Below are 16,425 nucleotides of genomic sequence, written 5' to 3' on the forward strand. Positions count from 1 at the left end.
TGCATAAAATAGCCGATCTACAAGCCCACAACGTGTCGCAGCGTAACATTTTAGTCTAATTTTGTTGACGAAATCGTCAAGTATATTTAGTCTGAGTTTTAGTCATCATAGCTTAGTTTACATGTAGCCTTGCCGAGCCATGAGGCCCATAGGGCAGGAGCCTATCTCCTGTTTCTGTAGCGTGAGGCAGCTTGATGTACAAGTACACCCCCTGGACATGACGCTAGTATGTCGCAGGGATTTTTAGAGTCTTTGGTATGACCCGGCCGGGGATTGAACCCCAACCTCCCAGTCTCAGGGCAGACACTCTAACCACAAGGCCACTGAGCTTAGTTTACTTACGTAGTTTCTTATGTAGTTTCCATTTAGTTTTCATCAGTGGAAAAAGGTAGTCGGCGAACATTTTTCGTCTTAGTTTTAGTTGACGAAAGCAACACTGCTCCCTACCCCACTGACTTCAGTATAGGTACAGTGGTTCTCACTATTTAATTTCAAGGACCCCCATAACTTTGAGAGTGTACAAATAGAACCAAATGGACCCGTAAGTAGGAAGCGTTATTCTGTGTGCATATACCCTATTCCTATTGTGACAAATCAGAACTTTTCAGGAAATGGAAAAAAATAACTGGTGTTCCAATTGATCCAATGTAGTTATTAAGTAAATTTCATTGGTGCAATATTTATAAAAGCTGCGAACACACTTAATAACTTTTGACCTGGTGTCCCGATCTTGGGCGTGTCATTATAGGTTAACATTTTCAAAAAGTGTTTTAAACATTTTAAGAATAGCAAAAAATATCAGATCTACAACAGGCCTTTTATGGGGGGGGGGAATTGAGATGCAAAGTTTGTGCCCGAGAGCGAGGGTGATTGCGGGGTTACCGTTCAGCCAAACTGTTTCAGGCCCTCAACGGAATTTCTTCTTGTCCTAAAGACAAAAAAATGAAAATGTATATATTTTTGCAATGATTTGTTGGAGTTACATTCAGTTGTGAACACATATTAGTGCTTAGATATGTTTGAGACACACAACTACCCCAAACGACTATCAAGTGTTGTAGGATGTGAAGACAAATTCAGTCTGTTTTCAGAGCAGCTGCATGGTGTCTTCATCACACAGATATGGAGCTATTCATGCTTCCATTCTCCGTTTTGCACTTTGTTCTAATGCCCAGATCTTTAAATCTATGTCTATTTATATAAATATTTGAAAAATATAAAGCTGAAATGGTAATATGTTTTTTTTTTTTTTTTGGGTCAAGTACAGTAAAAAATAGGCTACTCTATGAAGAGTATATTCACAGTGACTTGGGGAGGAGGCCCCTATACCAGCTCACTGTCGGTTTCTTGTTTTGTTATCTTTTTACCATTTGATCCAAACTTTTTGAATTTGGAATGTTTCTGAACAAAAAGCTTTTTCTACGAGTTGGGATGGCATCTCTCTCTCACGTGACTTCAGTAGGTTCAAGAAATGGATTTTATATCAAAGAAAGAAATAACACTTGCTGTTAAAAATGAAAAAAGGAAAGGTCTTATATCCATGCTTTTATTAAATGATTTCAAATGGATGTTGTGGTTTTGTTTGACTAAGACACATCAGCTATGTTTCTGGCAGCAAATTTTGATTTTAGTTTTAGTCATAGTCTCTTGAATAGTTTTCATTTAGTTTTAGTCACATTTTAGTCACCTGGAATGTCTTAGTGTTAGTCTAGTTTTAGTCGACTAAATATCATAAGATTTTAGTCGACTAAATCTACAGGTGATTTAGTCGACTAAAATGTATTTTGGCGGGCCTTGATGGCGTCGTAATGACTGTTTTTACATTTGCTGAAAATAGCCGATCTACAAGCTCACAACGCGTCGCAGCGCGATGCGTTGTGAGCTTGTAGATCGGCTATTTTCAGTATGCAACCAAGTGTAAAATGACTTATACTGGATCTCTTGTCCACTATTCCCTCCCTAACATTTTAGTCTACTTTTTATTTGTTGACAATTGTCAGTATATTTAGTCTTAGTCATCATAGCTTAGTTTTCATTTAGTTTCCATTTCGTTTTCGTCAGTGGAAAAAGGTAGTCGGCGAACATTTTTCGTCAGTTTTAGTCGACGAAAACAACACTGCCTGCCTCTATACCCATTTAGACCTGAGGATGATTCTACAGATGCCTTCTAAATCCTGAGTTTTCTGAACAACCCATGTTTCTTTGTCAGTGGTGCTCAAACTATTTCATGTCCGGGACCCCCAGAATTATATGTATTTGGCCGACGACCCCCCCATCTCAAAATATGTAGTTCCGGGGACCCTCCAGAAGCAAAGGTTTTAGTTATAAAAGTTCGCTCTGAAAGAATATATATATTCAAAGATTTGCGCCACATTTTCACGAAAAAAAATAGCAGACCTACAAGCTCGTAGCGCGGCACTCAAGCTATGAGCTTGTAGATCTGCTATTTTTCAATAGCTAAAGTATAGCATAAAGCTTGAAACACCAAAAGGGGTTCCCGCCCAGAATGAGTATTACTACATTGCAGTGGTGATACTTTTAAAACATTCTGTAGTGCTTCCTTCCTGCAGCTGATCTCTTGTTCAAATCCGCACCAGAGGCACTTCTTTTTTTGCACATCATCCCCTCTCTCCCACCTTTTGCTGTCTGTGTGCACTGAACTAAGGCAGAACCACAAATGCAGCAAAAATAATCTTTGAAAAAGACAATAGTAGTAACAGACATTAAACATCCACTCTGTAGCCTCTGTAATGACTCTGCCTTGTTTCTTCTGTGTCATTTGTTTCTATAATGTACCACTTGAATACACCTAGAGAGAGCCTGTCTCTCCTTGAGGGCCAGGAACAAGGTGGTGGACATGGTGCACCTAAAGGTGGGTACTAGTAGCCTGTCTCTCCTTGAGGGCCAGGAACAAGGTGGTGGACATGGTGCACCTAAAGGTGGGTACTAGTAGCCTGTCTCTCCTTGAGGGCCAGGAACAAGGTGGTGGACACGGTGCACCTAAAGGTGGGTACTAGTAGCCTGTCTCTCCTTGAGGGCCAGGAACAAGGTGGTGGACATGGTGCACCTAAAGGTGGGTACTAGTAGCCTGTCTCTCCTTGAGGGCCAGGAGGAACAAGGTGGTGGACATGGTGCACCTAAGGGTGGGTACTAGTAGCCTGGCTAATAAGCCAGACTAATATCACACTGTCGTGGCAGGCAATTTCTTTTTTTTGCCAATGGCTGATTCGGTCTGGCTTTATAGGGTTAAGGTGTAACAGAGGCAGGGAGAGAAGACTGCTAAAGAAGTTCAATGGAGTGTGCTCCGATTTGTATCAGAAGGTGATGATGTGCTGACCCAGAGAGCCACCTATGAGAAAACGGATAGGGTTGCCAACCATCCCTTGAAATGACACATTTTGACCTGAGATCAGATTCTAAAAATGTCTTCTACATCCTGACAGTTTTCTGAAAAAGCTATGTTTCTATGTCAGTGGTTCTTGGATTTTTTTCAAAAATAGCAGACCTACAAGCTCGTAGCGCGCCACTCGGTGGCACGCTATGAGCTTGTAGATCTGCTATTTTTCAATAGCTAAAGCATAACATAATGCTAACACCAAAAGGGGTTCCCGCCCAAAATGGGATAAGGACTTATCTATTATTTGGAAACTAAAAGATGTGTCCCTTTATTGAACTGATAGGGGACACACTTTGTTCCTTGTTTTTGGAAATCAATCAATGACACACTGTACAAGTTCAAACTGTTCATACTATAATACAGGTTGTTAAACCCTTTAGACTTAGTAAACTAGACCTAAGTTGTCTCTGTACTTGTTTTACTGTCTACAGTACACCAAATGTCTTTACCAAAAAAATGGCGTTTTTTGGCTAATAATGCTGGGGAAGTAGGCTAGTTAATATAATATAGAAAAACTGTCCATATACAGTGAGCTTTTACACCCTCCACTTTCACTTGTGTGTGTGTGTGTGTGTGTGTGTGTGTGTGTGTGTGTGTGTGTGTGTGTGTGTGTGTGTGTGTGTGTGTGTGTGTGTGTGTGTGTGTGTGTGTGTGTGTGTGTGTGTGTGTGAGACACAGCTTGGCCTGTTGTAGCGCCACCATGAGGCTGACTTTGCCTCCAGTGGTTGCCACCATTGGTGTGTGACTGTGAGAGCTGGCGTCGACTGTTCGCCGCTTCACCTCCCAATGTACAAGTAAGACGCGCAAACGCGGGAAGCGAACGCAGCTCGTAAATTGCAATAACAACAATTAGAATAAATTACGTACTTTTTAAGGTTTTTTTTAAGTTAAGTTTGTTTAAATTAAATGTTTTTTCAAGTTATTTTTTAGTGTGTGTATGTGTGCGTGCGTGCGTGTTTCCTTTTTAGGTTTTTTTTTAAGTTAAGTTTTTTTTAAGTTAAGTTTTTTGTGTGTGCGTTTTTCCTTTTTAAGTTTTTTTTTTAAGTTAAGTTTTTTTTTAAGTTAAGTTTTTTGTGTGTGTGCGTTTTTCCTTTTTAAGTTTTTTTTTTTAAGTTAAGTTTTTTTTTAAGTTAAGTTTTTTGTGTGCGTTTTTCCTTTTTAAGTTTTTTTTTTTAAGTTAAGTTTTTTTTTAAGTTAAGTTTTTTGTGTGTGTGCGTTTTTCCTTTTTAAGTTTTTTTTTTAAGTTACGTTTTTTTTTAAGTTAAGTTTTTTTTTAAGTTAAGTTTTGTGTGTGTGTGTGTGTGTGCGTGCGTGCGTGTGTGTGCGTGCATGTGTGTGTGTGTTTTTGTGTGTGATACAGCTGCGCCCTCTGGTGGTGGGCGGGTGGTGTTACAGCGTGACACACAGACACACACACACACAGACGTGATCTGCTGGGTCTCATAGTAAATGCTCACTGCGTTCGCAATGACTGAATGGACCATTGTAAGCGCTTTGAGTAAGCACGGAGTGCATAGAAAAGCGCTATAAAAATGCAATCTATTATTATTTTATTATTATTGCACCCGGCCAGGTGTCCCTTATTAGAACGTCAGGTAGTTAGTCATCCCGAGCCATGCCCGGGGCGAGCACTCATAGGTGCGTATAGAGCACCGAAGTCCTGACGTCACTGCCCTCTACTACCAGTAGAGGGCAGTGAGCGCCATGGTTCATGTATGTTTTTATAAGCATTGTACTCTCCATAGGGGGATTTTAGATCGCCTCATATAAGAACTGTGTTTGAAAAATAAACCGATCACCCGGGCCTTTTCACTCATATGGATATGAAGCATCGACTGAAGGTGGAAATGTACAAATATACCCAAAGAGTAACAAAATAAGCATTAGAAACGAGCCAAACAACCCAGAGACTACATTTCCGGGTAGGCTGCTTCTGCCCGCAGCCCGTCGCACAACAGAATCTGAACGTTAATTACGTTTATTTTTATTTTATTGATATCTAATGTATCGTGGTTAGTACGAGTCGAGTCACCACCAGCTGAGCTTACGTCAACGAGGAATCTCAGGAACGCAATATGTTGACAGCTGGGCATGACGTATATGCTCAGCGACATTGCATTCATATGTAGTTTCAAGGCTTTTGCGGTCACATTAATTCCATTTTCTCTAGAAACTGGCTGTATCAAATATGAATGGACATCATTAACGACGCACAGCCACTCCCCTGACAGAAACGCAGAGGTGGTCGGTTTATTTTTCAAACACAGTTCTTATATGAAGCGACCTAAAATCGCCGTTTGGGGATCTCAATGCAAATAAACAAATACATGAACCTGGAGATTGACGACCTCTACTGAAAGTGACGTCAGACTTCGGAGCTCTATATGAGAAGTGTAGACACTCAGTGCCTGCCTCTGGTGGTACTAAAGCTCCATGCAATCTACAGCTGTGTAGTATCCCGGTTGGGGTCCCTCTGAGTTGGGCTGAAGCAGAACATTTGGTCCTGGGCCCTTTCATGGTTTAATTATGGGAAACAAATAGCAAAACAAAAATGTCCCACAGATACCGGAGAGGGGGAGCAGCTCCGGTCCCTCTCCCATGTCGCCCGCTGCAGGGCTACTCCCCCCCCCCCCAGCCTTCTCCCCCAGAGAAAATGTCCTGACCCCGGTAGGAATGTAACATCAGGTACATGTTATAGAGGAAAATGGGAGCTTTTGAGCTTACGCCCGCTTGCATCGAGCCAGGGATATAGCTAAAAAACGTTAATTGTTTAGGCCGCAGGCGAGTGTTTTTTTTTAACTCATAGGTCTAATTCAGTAGAAGGCGCACAATAACAAACATTTTTTGAGGGGCGCTAGGCGCTAGCCCCTCCTATGTGCAGCTTTGAGTGTGTGTGTAAACACAAACATTGTCCTAACATACATTGAATGCCATTGATAACGAATGGCCAGTTTTGAGCGTTTGTCACACCACAAACATTAAATGCCATTGACAATGAATGGACAGTTTCGCCTAAACACAAACATTGAAGACAAAGGTGAGGACGCAAATTCTGATTGACCGGAATGAGATGATGTATGATGATGATGTACGATAATGAGAGCGCCCCTCACTTCACACGGGTGTGATTTTTCAGAATATACTACTTTTGTTTGAATAAGCGAAAAGAGCTTACTGGGGTCCCGGCCAGCCCAAAAGGTTGAGAACCCCTGGTCTAGGGCATACATAATAAAGGCCTTTGGCTTTTAACTATATCCTTGGCTGCCTGAAACAAGGGCTTCCCCTTTTCTCTAGAATCTACAGGTACATATTGACTTTGTCAACACCTCACATTCGCCCGGACTGGAGTTTACCATCGCAGACCGTGAGCACCCGGTGCGCACACTGTACATTTTGTTCTTTGAGGTGTAATTATATTAGAGTTCAGTGTGAGCTCCAGCGTGCTGACAGCCTATCCAGAGAAGATTGCTCACATGCAGGCGCACATAGGGAGAGAGCCAGTGTTTGTGGTAGTTCTAAATCTCCATGTGGTCCATGGCTGTGCAGTAGCCCAGCTGGGGTCCCTCTAAGTCGGGCTGAAGCAGAGCAGTGGGCCCTGGGCACTTTTTTTAAAGTGGAATTAGGGACAAAAATAGCAGATGGCCCAGAGAGACTGACCCAGAGAGACCGCTCCTGCCTTCTTACCAACAAACCAAAGTGCACATAAATGTGCACGCTACAAATCTTCAGCAATCAGAGGGAGGATCGAGGAGGAGGAAGATGTAGAAGTTATCATGAAACTGGTTGACTGATGGTGAATATATATAAATAATGTATTTGATGTATGTGATAATGTTCTATTCTATGACTTTCCATGTATTCAAATAAAAAAAAAATCCTTCGCCCCATTCTTTTGATCAACAGTTAGTGTCATCGAATGACACCACGCCCACCAAAAATAGCAAGGTGAAGTTTATTCATAAAAAGCCATTAATCCATTGAGACCTGGAACGCATCCATGTCACGTTAGCGTTTAACCACATTAACCATTAAATACAATGCCCAAACATTCAGGGTGGAGGCACCCGTTTCGAATGGGATCAGTGTATTGAAACGGGGAAAATCAGGTGCAATCAGGCCTTTCAATAGACTGAGTAGACGTCTACCCGTCTACTCAGGTGCTCAGTAGGTTGATTCCTTCCGATTGTGTCGGTTGATCTGTGCAGTTTAATGCATCGCATGCAGCTACTGGAGCGGTGCCGTGTCGTTAGTCAGAAGGTTCCTTGTTCCGAAATTACTATCCCTATCTCTAATCCTAACCTAAACATAACCGCAAGCACGGGAGCAGTGCATCTCTAATCCTAACCTAAACATAACCGCAAGCACGGGAGCAGTGCATGTTCGATGTTACGGCTGCATTGAAAGGAATGATCACCTACTGAGCTCCAGTAGCTGCATGCGATGCATTAAACTGCACAGATCAACCGACACAATCGGAAGGAATCAACCTACTGAGCACCTGAGTAGACGGGTAGACGTCTACTCAGTCTATTGAAAGGCCTGATTGCACCTGATTTTCCCCGTTTCAATACACTGATCCCATTCGAAACGGGAGGTGGAGGCCTGTCTCGATCTCCCTAGTTTGTGGGGATGACTGATTTATCCTGGGTCTAACTAAAACAGGTGCATATAGTCACACCTGCTGTACACTGTAGTTCAATGTCAGTTTGAGTCCAATTAGTTGTGACTGCGTAAAATCAGCCATCCCCCACGTCACCTCACAAAGTGCTACAAGGTGCTGGACACAGAAATAACTAGAAAAAGTGCCCTTCTGGGCACAGGTCTCCACCAGGAGGATAGGAGTGTGTGATGTTTGGCAAAATATTTAGGTAATATAATCGTGTGTGTGTGTGTGTGTGTGTGTGTGTGTGTGTGTGTGTGTGTGTGTGTGTGTGTGTGTGTGTGTGTGTGTGTGTGTGTGTGTGTGTGTGTGTGTGTGTGTGTGTGTGTGTGTGTGTGTGTGTGTGTGTGTGTGTGTGTGTGAGAGACACGGCTTGGCCTGTTGTAGCGCCACCATGAGGCTGATTTGAAAACTGTCAAGTGGCATTTCTTCCTCAGCCTAGTGGGAATATGCATGCACAGTTTCACCGCAATCGGACGCTGCGTTGAGTAGTTGTGGCGATTTGTACAAAACGGGTACAAAGTGGGCTACTCCTGAAAGGTTTAGAAGCCAATCGTAGGCAATGAAGGTGGATTATGAGAAATCAAACAAACCCGTCTTGATCACATGACTATGGAGAGCATGTGTATCGATGTGCGTGACATTTGGATAACATCTGAAGGAGTAATATTAGAAAATGTGTTTTACATATGTCGGCCTCCTGGTGGCGCTATAAAGAGCAGATGTGAAAACTTCCAGGCAAAGGTTTTTCCTTGGCCTCTAGGGAGTTGGCATACAAAGTTATCCACAAATCCGTGCAGTTGGAGGTAAAAACACTTTTTGGCCAGTTATAGCGCCACCATGAGTTGAAAATGTTCACGGGTGGGAATGTGCGTGCGCAATTTCACGGAAATCACACGATGTGTTCATGATTTGCAGCATTTTGTTTGAAACTGAGCACTCCTGCGAACTTTGGAAGCCAATCTTAGCCAATCAGGATGGAGTCTGAGAAATCTGAAAGACCCGTTTCGTTGAATGGCTCTAGAGAGACTGTGTACCAATTTGCGTGATGTTTGGACAAAATCTGTAGGTGTACTGTCCAAAAACTTGTTTTGCACAAAGCGGCCTCCTGGTGGCGCTATAACAGGCCGTTCTGGAAATGTTGGGGCAGAGGTTCATCGTTGGCATCCAGGGAGTGTGTGTGCAAAATGTGGCATCAACCAGGTTAACGGACAGACGGACGGACGGACAGACGGAGTGCAAAACATACTCTCACCCCATGCCTTCGGCCTGGTGGAGACAATGACATACAATGATACAAATGAGTTACATTACATCTGCACCTTGTAAACTTAGTTGGTAGAAAACATTGTTTGATCCATGCCAGGGGCAGCCCTGGCTCAGGAGGTAGAGTGGCCGCTCAGGGGCAGCACTGGCTCAGGAGGTAGAGTGGCCGCTCAGGGGCAGCACTGGCTCAGGAGGTAGAGTGGCCGCTCAGGGGCAGCACTGGCTCAGGAGGTAGAGTGGCCGCTCAGGGGCAGCACTGGCTCAGGAGGTAGAGTGGCCGCTCAGGAATCGGAAGGTTCTCGGTTAGATTCACAGCTCCCCCATGGCTTTGTGTCCAAGTGTTCTGGAGATAGACAATTAACGCCTAACTGCTCCAGCTCAGGTGAGCATGCATGGTATCCTCTGCCATCAGTGCATGTAATGCAGCTTTGTAAAGTAATTTGAATGAAGGTCCTATATAAATGCACCATTTACTATGCAGTATGTTTATTTGGTCACATTGTGTGTGTTGTTGTTATTAACCAACGTTTATCTGTGTCTGGCTTAGTGACCTAGCTACTAGCTACATACAAGACAGGGGGGGGGGGGGGGGGGTGTCCAGATTGGTACAAATAGTTACTGCAGCCAAATGGAATCTTGTTCAGGTTTTTTTAGATCATTCTTTGGTATAAATTCCAATCATGAAAATTGATCTGGAATTACCAGAGTCATAAAAATGACGAAAGAAATGTGAAGACATATCAACGCTTTTGGAAACATCATGTTATTATTTACTGATTATTTCGATGCAGCGCTGTGATTAACTAATAAAAAGTGTTTTTTTTTACTCAATTCATTTGTAACTGAGGTGTTTGCCAGGCGTATGAAACACAACCCAGACCCCTTTTACGGTATATGAATATAGTCACGAGTACAAATTTATGTTGACGATTCATTGTCACACAAATAATTCCGATTAACGATTTAATTGTGAACTTTGGAAAACATGAATACAAATTTAATTTCTGTGTGCCTTTTAGGCTTCGTAATTAGAAATTATAGTCGGATATGGCAAATTATTTAAATGTATATTCAGTGATTTTTTTGTTTTGTTGTGATAATCCTCCCTACTATAGAGTGTGCTGCTGACCATATAAGGAGTTCCTCCCTGTCCCCAGTTAACCCCTAGGGTAAAAAAACCTTAGGTTTCGTTTTTGGCTATAGGTGGCCCAGCCTTTATCCAATCAGGATAGAGAGGGGCCCTCCGCCAATTACACGCCGTGCTTTTTGTGTGGAGTTGACACTACAGCGCTGAGACAAATCACCTGCCCCGTGGCAGCTACATAAGGACTATAACCACAGAGATTGTGCTATAGGTGGCACAATCTCTAAGAGATAGGTGGCCAGTGGAAACCTTGTATCTCCAAAACTGTTACCTTTCACAGGGTAAAAAGAACCTTGTGTTCCAATGGATCCAAGGTAGTATATTATTTTCACAAGCTTTTGTGTTTCTCCCCCCCCTCCCCCCCAAAAAAAATAGCTACAATGGTACTTCTATAAGCTTGCAAGCTTGTAGATTGGCTTTTTTCGCTGCTTTTCCATGTCACTGTTGTACGAAGAACAGGTAGGACTATACATTTAGAGTTGAAATATGAAGATACAACTGGGAAATGTCTTCCCAACAGCAACAACATCATGGAGTGAATATGAGGAGGACGTTCTGCTCTAGTCCCTTCGGCCCTGTGGTGGTGGGACCCGGACTAATTCTTCAAGATGGCCCCTTTTCCACCACCTACTCTCTCGCTCTCTCTCCCTGCCTCTCCCCCCTTCCTCCCCCCACCCTGTTATGTCCATATTTAGGCATAATCAATTTGGATGTCCATATATTGCCATTTTCTATCTAACTATAAATGCACCAAGTCTCTGTGTGTGTGTGTGTGTGTGTGTGTGTGTGTGTGTGTGTGTGTGTGTGTGTGTGTGTGTGTGTGTGTGTGTGTGTGTGTGTGTCTGTACGTCTGTAATACACGTAACTCGAGAACCGTTCGGCCCACCGACTGCAAATTCGCCTCACGCGTTCCACACCCCCACAGGGAGTGCAGTGCCCGGTGTCGAGTCGGTCGGACCCACGGTTGTCCAGAACCTCCCCAAAAAGGCCTCTGCAGTCTACCCGGGCTCTGGACAGCTGGGCCCCTGCCACAGTATATGGAGCTGGCCTGTTCTGACATCATTCTGACGTCTGCATAGACTCCATATTTGGTCATGCCTGACAAAGAACTCCATATATGGGCATAAAAGGGCATAATATATATGGGCATAAAGGACATAATATCTGGGTTGGGCATTCATTTCCAACTTACATCGTTCCAATAGGCCAGTGCCCAACGGGCACCGCTGTAGAGGCTCCAACGGGCACCGCTCTAGTATCTATAAACCTTTTAAACCCTTGTTTGAACCGAATCTGGGTTGCACGTGGCTATTGAACTGCCTCTGGTATTGTGATTGTGGACTTCGTTGACATTAAGGAACTGTTTTGACAGGTACATGGGTATCTTAGTGGTGTGTAGCGGATCTTGTAGACCAGGCCTATTGCAAGTTGCTGTCGTCAACTCTAAGCCATTCCAGCCTATCAAAATGGGCAGGGGTGAGGTGGGTTCTGGGAGTAAGGGCAAGTAGGATAGCCTGACCAGTTTTGTTTTGGGAAGTTTGGAGCCTTGTTTTAAGGGCCTTTGAGGTACCGTGGTACCAAGGGGTGCATACATAGTGGAAGAAACCTTGTATGAGTGCTCCTGTTAGGGTCTTGAAGGTATTTCCGTTGACCAGTGAGGAGATCCTGTACAGGAATCTTGTTCTATGGTTGACTTTTATTTTTATCTTTTATTTTTTTTTACATTTTTTATTACATTGGTGGCCATTTTATCACAGGAAAGATTTGTTCCAGGATGGAACCTATAGGTAGGTCATTTCATCTTTTCTTGTGATAATATTGTTACCCACGCCTTGCTTTTAGATCGTCCATTTTCCAAAAAAACTTTTCATAGTTTCTCTCGCAAAACCCGGCAACGCCGGTGCTGTTGAGGGATTGTGCCTCGGCTCCCAGTAAGGATTTATGGGAGGTGGTTTCTCTCGTTGCTCTGGTCTTGACTTGTCCTTGATTTAACTCATAGTGACTGTACACTGTCAAACCCTGAGTGTTAGTTTAACTCTGAGGGTGTAAAAGCGTAAATTCCTTACACTCTCAGAGTTAACCCATTCTGTACGGGAACCCCTTTTGGTGTTTTAACTATTGAAAAATAGCAGATCTACAAGTTCAAAGCGCGCCACCGAGTGGCGCGCTATGAACTTGTAGGTCTGCTATTTTTGAAAAATTGTTAAAATGTGCCTCAAATCTTTCAGAAAATTGTCTGATTTAGAAGAAGAAGAAAAAATCGATGTCAGGCCTGAATGGGTTAAATGAACACTCGGGGGGACTGTGTGTGATTGAGGTCAGTGAATGGATCTATCATCCTGTATGAAGTGAACAGAAGCTGTCTTGTCCACAGCCCTTAGCCACGCATTCTCTCTTTTCATTTTAAATCAAAGCTTCCCCCGCTGGTGTGGTTTTGTACACTAGAGTACATTTATACATATATATATATGTAATATTATCAATTTGGCATGCCTAGAGTTTTGTCACATTGAGTTTCTTTCCTGGTATAAAGTCTGTTGTCCCTATAGCCAAATAAATAAATGATTCTCAATGATTCTCTATAGGACCACAATCTACACCGTGAAACCATCTTCATTCATTAAACTGTTGTGAACTATACTACACATTTCTTCACATATTTATTTCTCATTTAAAGGACCACTTCACCACTTTTCAACCTACCTTCATATAATTGGTTCTCACTGATGTTCACGATAAAATGCCACGATTTTTCTCGGTCTGTGCTCATAGGGAGGGCTGTGGGCATGAGTTCAGAAACCCGTCTACCAGTGACATCATCCAAGCTAAGCCAAGGGAATCCAAGCTAATAGAAATTGCAGGCTTTCTATATTCCTGAAAAGTTGCAATGCGAAATTGGAAGCATCGTTATCGCGATAATAAAAATCTAAATCCTGCACATGGTCACTTCTGTACGTGTGTGTGTGTGTGTGTGTGTGTGTGTGTGTGTGTGTGTGTGTGTGTGTGTGTGTGTGTGTGTGTGTGTGTGTGTGTGTGTGTGTGTGTGTGTGTGTGTGTACACCCCCCACCGCCTTCAAATTTGACACACGTGTTCCACACCACCACAGGGAGTGCAGTGCCCAGCCTTGTCGGTCGGATACATGGTTGTCGGGCCAGTGGACCTAAATGAGCCTAAATCCGGCCCTCACCTGTAGAATTCCAAGCCTCTGCCTTTTTTTTTGTGGCTTTCACCTTTATTTTTGAGTGGTGCAACCACTCCAAGGAACTGCAATGTCCGTGTTCACCCACCTATGTGACTCGCGTTCACCTATTATGTGACTCGTGTTAATGTGTGTGACTCATGTGTGACTCATGAGTACCAGTAGGGGCGCTGTCGTGCCAAAAACAGAGAGGGGGAGATAGTGCTGCACTGTTGCCTGCTAATGAGAGAGAGAGAGGGGGGGGGGGGTGGAAGGGGGGGAGTTGCACCACTCGGTTCACACGGGTGTGATTTTTTATATTTCTTATGGAAGGACAGACAGTAGGCTGACAGGAAATGGGGAGAGAGATGGGGGGGAAGACGTGCAGAGAAGGCCGTCGGGATCGGGAGTCGAACCCACGGCACACTGCCAGACTGGATTACCAGCCAAGGTGCCTGAGCCACTGAGCCATGGCCCAGGCCACCATTTGATTACTTAACCAGTATACTTTTCTATGCTATGACAACGGGTATTGCATACTAGGTTCCCAACGGGTATTGCTTGTTCCCAAGTAGGCCGGTGGCCGACGGGCACAGGTCTAGTATTAAAAGAAGATCAACATAATCATGTTTTAAAATCTGCCTAACGATGATGTTACTGGTGGACAGGTTTCTGAACTGCCCACAGCCCTCCTATGAGACACAACATTGTGCTATTTTATCATGAACATCAGTGAGGACCAATTATATGAAGATAAGTTGAAAAGTGGTCAAGTGGTCCTTGGCATGGATTGGTGAACGTGATTGAACCCTAACTGTCCCTATAGTGTTTACAAGCTCTCTTGTAGACCATTTACATTCAAATGACATTCAAATGAGCTCCAACAAGCGTGGCAAATCAATTTGTACATAAGCAGAGTTTCAAAACCCTGGGTATTTTATTTTTTTTAATTTTTTGGGTCAGAATGGCACTCAATTTTACTTGAGTGACTCGCTTGGCCGTGGACCTTTCTGTTGTTACATTCAATCCTTGTGTTTGAAATTGAACACACGCTGAGCAAGACCTACGCCAGGGGTGGGCAACTTTGACGATGGAGAGGGCCACTATATTTCCACACTCACTCCCTAGGGCCATATATTACTGTCGTAGAAAAAATAGCCGATCTACAAGCTCAAAACGCGCCGCGCTGCGACGCGTTTTGAGCTTGTAGATCGGCTATTTTTGCCATATTCAAATTGAAATCTTGAATTTTAAATTCAAAATTTGCTATTTTTGGAATCAGAATTGGAATCCTGAAAATTAACATTGTTATGTAATTTCAAATGCCTTTATTTATACTTGTGTTGAAGCAATGAGCTACTAATTTAGACTGAAGTAATTACAGCGGGTCATGTTTGTATGTTGTGGAATAGTAACAGCTGAAACCAATATTATATCGGTATTCTATTCTGACATTAACCTGAGGGCCACATTAAGTGAAGGTGGGGGCCGCATGTGGCCCCCGGGCCGCCAGTTGCCCACCCCTGACCTACGCTGTAGAGTCGTGTATCATGTTTTTGGTGGTGGAAGTATACCGCTCAAGGAAATTACTTTGACGCTTTACAAATCAGTTCAGATTCCCCTTGAAGGAAACGTCTGTTGTGATTGGTCGAAAGAATATCGTATCCATGGGGAAATACATCTGACGGATGTTCCGGCCCGAACACTTCCGTCGAAACACTCTCTGCCTTAGGTTGTGACCAGGCTTTTCTCTTCACAGATGAGTATTTATTTATTTACTTGACAGGGACAATGCTCATTAATCAACACAGTTTTCAGATCCATGTAAATGGGCCAGAGTTAGCTAGAAGCTAGTTTACATCTGTAGTCCCTGAGCAGGCTCTTAAAAATGATGATAAAACTATCCATACAAAAACACATACAATACAATAGTAGCAAATAATACAATACAATACAGGATAAATATAAACACTGTACAGAATAACCGTTGTGAAGTGAATAAGGAATAAGGCTGGGACCGAGGCTAGTTTGAATATGTGGCAGTAATGTAGAATAGGTGACAATTTAAGGAATTTTAAAACCTTTTATAGATTAAAAAAAAAGAAGAAATTAAATATATATATTTTTTAAAGATTCCCATTACTGCATCAAAAGCAATCAACAAACCATACTATAAAAACTCAAACATTGTCCAAATTGTCAATACAAATAATATAAGAAAGAGGCGTTACATTTGAACTCTCTCGTTACGTTGTGAGCTTGTGGATCAGCTATTTTCAAAAGTATTTGAGAAAATAAAAGTACTCAAACTTTTAAATGAGCTTGTAGATTAGCTATTTTCACAATATTTATTTGTGGAACAGAGTCACTAAATGTAATGAATAGCTCCTACAATTCCAAGTGCTTGTCGGGGTGGGGGCCCCACTTCAAAGATGATTATTTCGGGGGGTCACGGACTGAAAGGTTTGAGAACCACTGGTGTACTAACTAGAGACTAGAGAGACAATAAACCCAGGACTTGAGATATCTCGAGTCTTCTTATAGAGTCCTGCAGACTCTAAGACGCTGAGTCTTGATATGTCGGGGGAGGTTCGTCTTCCACATACTGGCCATTGTCTCGCTCTGTTGAGTTGACCAATGAACCAAGTGCCTCTTGTTGTCATCAGAGTTAATTCCTCTGTGTTCATGTATCCATTTGTAATTGTAACTCAGAGAGTATACACATGTAACCGTAATGGTCATTTGGTACATTTGTACAATTTAGTTAATGCTCAGGATT

This window comes from Electrona antarctica, assembly GCF_951216825.1.
Source record: "Electrona antarctica genome assembly, chromosome: 23".
Taxonomy (NCBI): domain Eukaryota; kingdom Metazoa; phylum Chordata; class Actinopteri; order Myctophiformes; family Myctophidae; genus Electrona; species Electrona antarctica.